Source organism: Arachis ipaensis, chromosome B01 (genome assembly GCF_000816755.2).
Source record: "Arachis ipaensis cultivar K30076 chromosome B01, Araip1.1, whole genome shotgun sequence".
In the NCBI taxonomy this organism is placed as follows: domain Eukaryota; kingdom Viridiplantae; phylum Streptophyta; class Magnoliopsida; order Fabales; family Fabaceae; genus Arachis; species Arachis ipaensis.
This window is the reverse complement of record NC_029785.2, coordinates 100,333,894-100,342,157: the sequence shown is the minus strand read 5'-3', so window position 1 is coordinate 100,342,157 and position 8,264 is coordinate 100,333,894. Positions and strand designations below refer to the sequence as shown.

The 8,264-nt window shown below is 36.0% G+C and overlaps 1 long non-coding RNA gene across 1 annotated transcript in view; it reads right to left on the bottom strand.

Moving 5' to 3' along the window:
* LOC110271400 overlaps positions 1-153 on the bottom strand; it is a 23,893-nt gene extending 23,740 nt beyond the window's left edge. The window contains exon 1 of the long non-coding RNA XR_002362116.1: positions 4-153. This is a non-coding gene — a long non-coding RNA (uncharacterized LOC110271400). The remainder of the gene's footprint in view (positions 1-3) is intronic.

Genomic DNA, 8,264 nt, shown 5'->3' with positions numbered 1-8,264 from the left:
AACTAAGGGTGGAACTTCAAGAGCACTCCATCATCCTTCATGAAATCAGAGAAGATCTAAAAGCACTGAAGGAGGAGCAACAAAGGCAAGGAAGAGACATAGAAGAGCTCAAGGACATCATTGATTCCTCAAGAAGGAAACGCCACTATCACTAAGGTGGATTCATTCCTTGTTCTTAATTCTTCTGCTTTTCGTTTTCTATGTTATGTGCTTATCTATGTTTGTGTCTTCATTACATGATCATTAGTAGTTAGTAACTTTGTCTTAAAGTTATAAATGTCCTATGAATCCATTACCTCTCTTAAATGAAAAATGTTTTAATTCAAAAGAACAAGAAGTACATGATTTTCGAATTTATCCTTGAACTTAGTTTAATAAATGGCGCGCTTCCAATTGCGTTGGAAAGTAGACATCCAGGGCTTTCCAGAAAAATATAATAGTCCATACTTTGGCCAAGAATTGACGATGTAAACTGGCGTTCCACGCCAGCTTTCTACCCAAATCTGGCGTCCAGCGCCAGAAAAGGATCCAAAACCAGAGTTGAACGCCCAAACTGGCACAAAAACTGGTGTTCAACTCCACAAATGGCCTCTGCACGTGCAACATGTAAGCTCAGCCCAAACACACACCAAGTGGGCCCCGGAAGTGGATTTATACATCAAATACTTACTCATGTAAACCCTAGTAGCTAGTTTATTATAAATAGGACCTCTTACTATTGTATTAGGCATCCTGGGACGTCTGGTTCTTAGATCAGAAGGGCTGGCCATCTCGGCCATGCCTGGACCTTCACTTATATATTTTATTCTGAGTAGGATTCAATGATTGAATGACTGTGACGAGCTTCAAACTCGCGAGTGCTGGGCGTAGTGACAGACGCAAATGGAGGGTGAATCCTATTCCAGCATGATCGGGAACCGACAGATGAATAGCCGTGCCGTGACAGGGTGCGTGAGCATATTATTCACTGAGAGGAGGGGATGTAGCCACTGACAACGGTGATGCCCTTGCATACAGCCAGCCATGGAAGGGAGTAAGACTGATTGGATGAAGATAGCAGGAAAGCAGAGGTTCAGAGGAACAAAAAGCATCTCCATACGCTTATCTGAAATTCTCACCAATGATTTACATAAGTACCTCTATCCCTATTCTATTATTTATAATTCGAAAACCACATAACTGTTTTATATCCGCCTAACTGAGATTTACAAGGTGACCATAGCTTGCTTCATACCAACAATCTCCGTGGGATTCGACCCTTACTCACGTAAGGTATTACTTGGACGACCCAGTGCACTTGCTGGTTAGTTGTATCGAAGTTGTGACAGACTGTAAAACTAGATCAGAGTATCTGGCCTAAGAAGCCATTACCAGAGATCACAATTTCGTGCACCACTGCCCCAAAGATAGGCGATGCGCATGCATGGATCACGTGCACGCGTGACCTTGCAAAAATTCAATCCACGCTCACGCATGGACGACGCTCACGCGTGACTTTGCCGCGTGCTGGACGTATCAGAAATCACTAGGGGCAATTTCTGAGCTGTTTTTGACCCATTTTTGGCCCAGAAGACACAGATTAGAGGCTATAAAGTGGGAAAATTCATTCATTCAAAAAGACAACATTCATATTCACAATTTTAGGTTTTAGATGTAGTTTTCTAGAGAGAGAGGCTCTCTCCTCTCTCTTAGATTTTAGGATTAGGATTTCTTCTTTTTCTTCATTCTAGGTTCAATATTCCTTTAATTTAGTTTCTCTTCTATTTTTATTTATTCTAGCGCTTTCACTTGTTAATTACTTATGTTGCCAAATTGGCTTATGAACTTTTCATGTTAGATTTGAATTTATGCTTAAATGCAATTTGAGGTATTTCAGATTTATGATTGCTTTCTTTTATTTATGATATAAATAATTTAGATTTTTCTCCTTTGTTTTGGTTGAGTAATTGGTGACACTTGAGTTATCAAACTTAGCTATTGATTGAAAATTGGAAGTTGCTGATTGATTTGGATCCCTCTAAAGCTAGTCTTTCCACAGGAGTTGACTAGGACTTGAGGAATCAAATTGATTAGTCCACTTGACTTTCCTTTATTTAGTAAGGGTTAACTAAGTGGGAGCAATAAACAATTCTCATCACACCTGATAAGGATAACTAGGATGGGATTTTCAGTTCGTATACCTTGCAATGGTTTTTATAATTATTAATTTACTTTCTTGTCAATTTATTTTCCTGTTCCTTGTTTCAAAAACCCAAAAATATACCTTTTTCATAACCAATAATAAATCATACTTCCCTGCAATTCCTTGAGAGACGAGCCGAGGTTTAAATACTTTGGTTATAAATTTTATTGGGTTTTGTTACTTGTGACAACCAAACTTTTGTACGAAAGGATTCTCTGTTGGTTTAGAAACTATACTTACAACGTGAATATTCTTATAAAATTCTTTACTAGCAGAAAATCCGATCATTCATAAACCAAACAAGGAGAATAATAACGGGGTAGCAACTTATTGAATGCCACTATCTATATGCATGCAAGTATGTATATACTATATATACCTATCTATCTATCTATAATATCCTATGAAATTGGTGAAAACAAACAAACAAATTTCCAAGCAAGATTATGGACATATAGGGCTAAGCAAAGAAGTAATTCAATGCAATCTAAATCTAGAGAATTGATTTAACTCATCAAATGAAGCAACTTGCATGAACACATGATAAGGGGTATGGAAACATAGAATTGAGTAATTGAACCCTCACTAGGTGTGTATACACGCTCATCACTCAATGTGTAGGGTTTTAATCACTCAAGTCTCCTCCTAATCATGCTTTCAGGGATTTGCTTTTCATCTAACAATCAACAAACAAGTGATGCATGAATGCAATTATCATGAGAAATTCATATGGTTGTAATGGGCTAGGGTTAAGGTGGGATAGATATGGCTAAGTGGACTAAATTGAATTGAATCCTTGATTAGTTTAAGTATCCCACTCAACATATATCAATCAAATCACAAAAATGCATTCTAACCACCCATTACTTCTTTTTACACACATTCATGCCTTAGTTTCTATTCAAAACACATATGCATTCCTTATTCATTTTTTTTCTTTTCTTTGGGGCAACCTTTTGTCCCATCTTATTTTTTTCTCATTTCATTCATTTTTTTGTCTTTTTCTATTTTTTTTCTTTTTCTATGACAAATGCATATGGTTAAAGCAAATTGACACATGAATGTGCACCCATTTTTCCAAATTTTTAATAAGTACCCAAAATAAATTTTTTTTCTCTACCAATGTTTCCCAAAACTTCCCCCACACTTAATTGAAACACACACCTTAACCTAAGCTAATCAAGGATACAATCCAAGGTAAATTCATGGTTTTCCACTTAAGGTTGTAATGTGGTAATATTACAAACAATGGGGTCAATTAAGGCTCAAAAGGGGGTTAACAAAGGTAGATACAAGGGTAAGGTCTATATGGGTGAGCGATTTGTGCAAAGATGGCCTCAATCATGCTCAATGCATTCAAAACATCAATCATCGGAAGTAAAGAATCAAGCAAAACCAAGATTACAATCATAGAAGGAGAAAATCACACTATGAACAAAATTAGTGGTTAGAATGTGTAACCACTCATTCGAGTCCAAAAACTCACAAGGTATTTGCTCTTTCCTCTTCTATGTTCCATAAAATCATTCAGGCAAGTTTTAAAAACAATTTTTTCAAATCAATTCAATAGAATGCCCCTGAAACAAAATTCTTGAAAATTTTTGTTGTTTTTCACTAAAATTATTTCCTATATGTATGTATGATGTTGTGATGGATGCAAAAATTTCCTAGTTCTATTCCTAATTTTCAACAACCAAAAACTAACATGAACAATTAGGACAAAATTGACTAGGCACTATGCTATTCGCAATATCCAATCACAACTTCTATCTATAAAATATATACCATGCAAAAGATGAAAAATGCAATAAATATAAACTATGAATAGTCCAAGATATATATACTAGAAGAAAATGTAATGCAACAGTCAAAAAGACTCCAAATATCTACAAGAAACATAATAAAAAGAAACAAAAATAAAGTGCAAAGTGTTCGGCAAAGAAAATTTACTCCCCAAAAATGGCGAATCCTCCCCCACACTTGAGCGTTGCACGGTCCTCAGTGCATGAACACAATCCGGGGGGACTGAAGCTCAAAAACTCTCCACCTTCAGTTCACGGATGCGGGGACTCGGGTTGTACTAAAATTGCCAAGTCCAATGCATTCTTAGCATCTCCATCCTCGGTGTCCTCCTCCATCGCCGGCTCCTTGCCTTCACGGCTCATCCTATTCATCCTTAAGAATAAGGCAATAATCACATGGGAAGGTGCTTGCTACAAAAAGTGACAAGTCTTGATAAGAATTATGTCAAGTCAACTCAAACAAATGCAAGGAATTAACAAGAAACAAGGACCTTGTGATGTGATTATATTGACTTGAAAACCATGATGAACAAGCAATTTAATTCAATTCCCTAAATTCAATATGTACTTGGTAAAAATTTCACCAAAAAGAAGTTAAATGTCACTCTTGCATATCCATTTAGTGCTAGCAACTCAAGGCAATAAACAAGTACATTATTGAAATTCTAATAAAAAAATGCACATGATAATCATTTAAAAGTGCACATACAATTCGTGATTAGAATGCCAAACAAGGATATAGTCTAACACATATGGTAGCTACAACACATGCATTAAACAAAAAGTTCATTCAGGCATTATGTCAAACACATGGAATGCGGTGCACATATTCAACAAATTCAAGCCGAAATTCAAGCATCAACAACCCAAGCATCAACAACCCATAAATAAAAAATTGAACACTTGCAATGCAACAAACAAATAAACACTTAAACAAAACTTAAGCTAAATTATCAAAACTAAATAAAGAAGATAAAAATTAAGCAAGTAAATAAACAAAACAAAGAAGAGTAAAATAAGAAAATTGAAAAGTTGGAGGGTGGAAAAGAGAAAGATAGGCAACAGTGGCATTTGTGATAGCCACTGCGAGGCTCACGGTGGTTTAGCCGGAGAAGAGAAGAAGGAAAGAACAAAAAGAAAGAAGGGAGAAGAAATAAAAGAAAGAAGAATGAGAAAACAAGAAGAAAAGAGAAGAAATAGAAAGAGAGAAATGTGGTGGCAGTGGTGGTTCCGGCACCAGCGACGGTGGTGGTCACCGGAGGAAGGGGTGTGGGTGGGGCTGAGCTGCAGTGACGAAGAAGAAGGAAAGTAGAAAGGGGGTGGGGCTGACGCAACATGGTACCCTTTCTCATTAACGCCCAGAATGAGACCTATGCGTATGATTTAAGAAAATTGTTGTATCGGTATAGAATTTCCTCAAATGAATGAATTCTCGTTGCAAGTATAGTTCTACACCAACAAACAATCCTCCCAATCAAAAATTTGGTTGTCACAAGTAACAAACCCCAAATAAGAATTAACCAAAGTATTTGAACTCTGGGTCGTCTCACAAGGAATTGCAATGAAGTGCTCAATTATTGGCTATGAAGATGTAAGGGGGTTTGATTTATAATTGGCAAGAAAAGTAAATAACAAGAAAGTAAATGACAATTAACTAATAAAAGAAAGGAAAAGATACTCTTGGCTAGACCTAGATAATTGAGATCACCATCCTTGTCAACAAACCATATATTGATAATTATGAGAGGCCAAGCTCATTAAGTCTACTTCCAAAAGCTTTAAGTACGTAATATCTACTCCTAAGCTTGAAGTACGTCAAATGGCTTTGATCACATCAACCCATAAGTCCCAACCTATCTACTAATTAGATTAGTAGTGGGTTGGTGTCAGTGAGTATCAAATTGATCACCAAGGGTTCTCAAATCACCAAATCATTGAGACCCAATGACTCAAGGTCACTCAATTTCCTTAGCCTAGGCCAAGAGTAAAGAGAACTACTCAAAAAATAGAGAAAACATTTTATCAAACACCTAATGTGCAAGAAAAATAAGCATCACAAATTGCAAGAATTAACAAAACCCATAACTATCATAAGCAAGAAATCAACAATAACAATGAAGATAAACATAGAAGAGACATGGAAACATAAAATTGCATTAGAAGAAATCAAGATCCACAATGGTTCATCAACATAAAAGAGAGCAAAACAAGAGATCAACAAGAGAAACTAAGAAGATTAAGACAATAGAACACTAAAATATGAAGAGAATTGAAATCAAAACAAGAATTAAAAGAGAAAATTGAGAGTGATTAACCTAACTTTACCCTAATTTCTATCCTAATTCTAGAGAGAGGAGAGAGTCTCTCTCTCTAGAATTCTACCCTAAAACATCATGAAAACTAAGCTATGACTACTTGGTTCATTTCCCCTTCAATCCTTGGGTTCAATAGCATCAGAGATGAGTTGGATTGGGCCCAAAATGAGCTAGAAATCGCCCCAAACGAAGTGCAAAAAGTGGACCCACGTTGCTCCATCGGCGCCCACGTGTACATGGTGCATGCGCACCTCTATACGTCAGGAAAATATGATAAATTTTATATCATTTCGAAGCCCCGGAAGTTAGTTTTTCAACGCAACTAGAACCGCCTCATTTAGATCTCTGTAGCTCAAGTTATGGTCGATTGAGTTTGAAGAGGTCAGGCTTGACAGCTTTACGGTTCCTTCATTTCTTTATGAGTTCTCCCACTTTGCATGCTTTTCTCCTCACTTCTTCCACTCAATACTTGCCTTATGAACCTGAAACCACTCAACAAACACATCAAGGCATCGAATGAAATTAAAGTGAATTAAATTTAGCTATTTGAAGGCCTAAAAAACGTGTTTTCACATTTAAGCACAAATCAAGGGAGAATTGCAAAACCATGCTATTTCATTGAATAAATGTGAGAAAAGTTGATAAAATCCCCCAAATTAAGCACAAGATAAACTACAAAATCGGGGTTTATCAAATCTCCCCACACTTAAACCAAGCATGTCCTCATGCTAAGAATAAAGAAGGACAAGAAAAGGGTATGAACATTTATTCAATGCAAAGAAACTATATAAACATATCTACATGCATGCAACTAAATGCAAAATGATTCTACCTACTTGGTTAAAAGCAATTCAATCTCCAAGAGCATATATGAACAAGTTGGGCTAAGATCATATGATGATTCATGAATCCAACCAATTCAAATATCAAAATGAAGTTCAAATATATTTGCAAGAAGAAAGCTCGTGAAAGCCGGGAACAAGGAATTGAGCATCCAACCCTCACCGGAAGTGTATCCGCTCTAGTCGCTCTAGTGTATAGGGTCTATCACTCAATTCTTCTTCTAATCATGCTTTCTATAATTTGTTTTTCATCTAACAATCAACAATTATTCAATGCATGCATACATTCATCATGAGGACTTGTTCATAGGGTTGTAATGGGGATATGGTCAAGGTAGGATGCATATGGTCAAGTGATCTTGAAATTTGAATCTTTGATTAGTCTAAGCTCTCACCTAACACATATAACAACCTATAAAATTCTAATACACAGGCTAGCTATACATGATTCCCACTTTTTCACATACTCATGCATTCTTTTTAATTCACCACACATATGCATTGATTTTTATTGAACTTTACTTTGGGGCATTTTTGTCCCCTTTTAATTTTTTTTCTTTTTTTTTCTTTTCTCTCTCTCTCTCTCTCTCTATATATATATATATATATATATATATATATATATATATATATATATATATATATATATATATTTTCTTTTTCTTTTTCTTTATCATTTTTTTAAAGTATATACAAATGTATCAATACATATGGTTTTACATATAGTGCATGAATATGTACCCAATTCCCAATATTTTTAACGAAAATAAAAATTACACTTTTACCTCAACCAATGTCCCAAGTTTTCCATACCCAAATGATACACACCCTCACTAGCCTAAGCTAATCAAAGATTCAAATTAAGGACATTTATTGTTTTTCACTTAGGAGTAGTGATGTGCTAAAAGTTAAGAATAAAAGGGATTAAATAGGCTGAAAATTAGCTAACAATGGTTGATGAAAGGTAGGCTATTTGGGTAAGTGAGCTAAATGAAATGATGGCCTCAAGCATATAAATGCATGTATACATGGTGTTCCGAGGGTTACCTGAAACTGTAGGTCGATCTCGGATGAGATCTTCTGTACTGGTTGGAGATGACGTGTCCGGCTGGCTGGTGGCGGC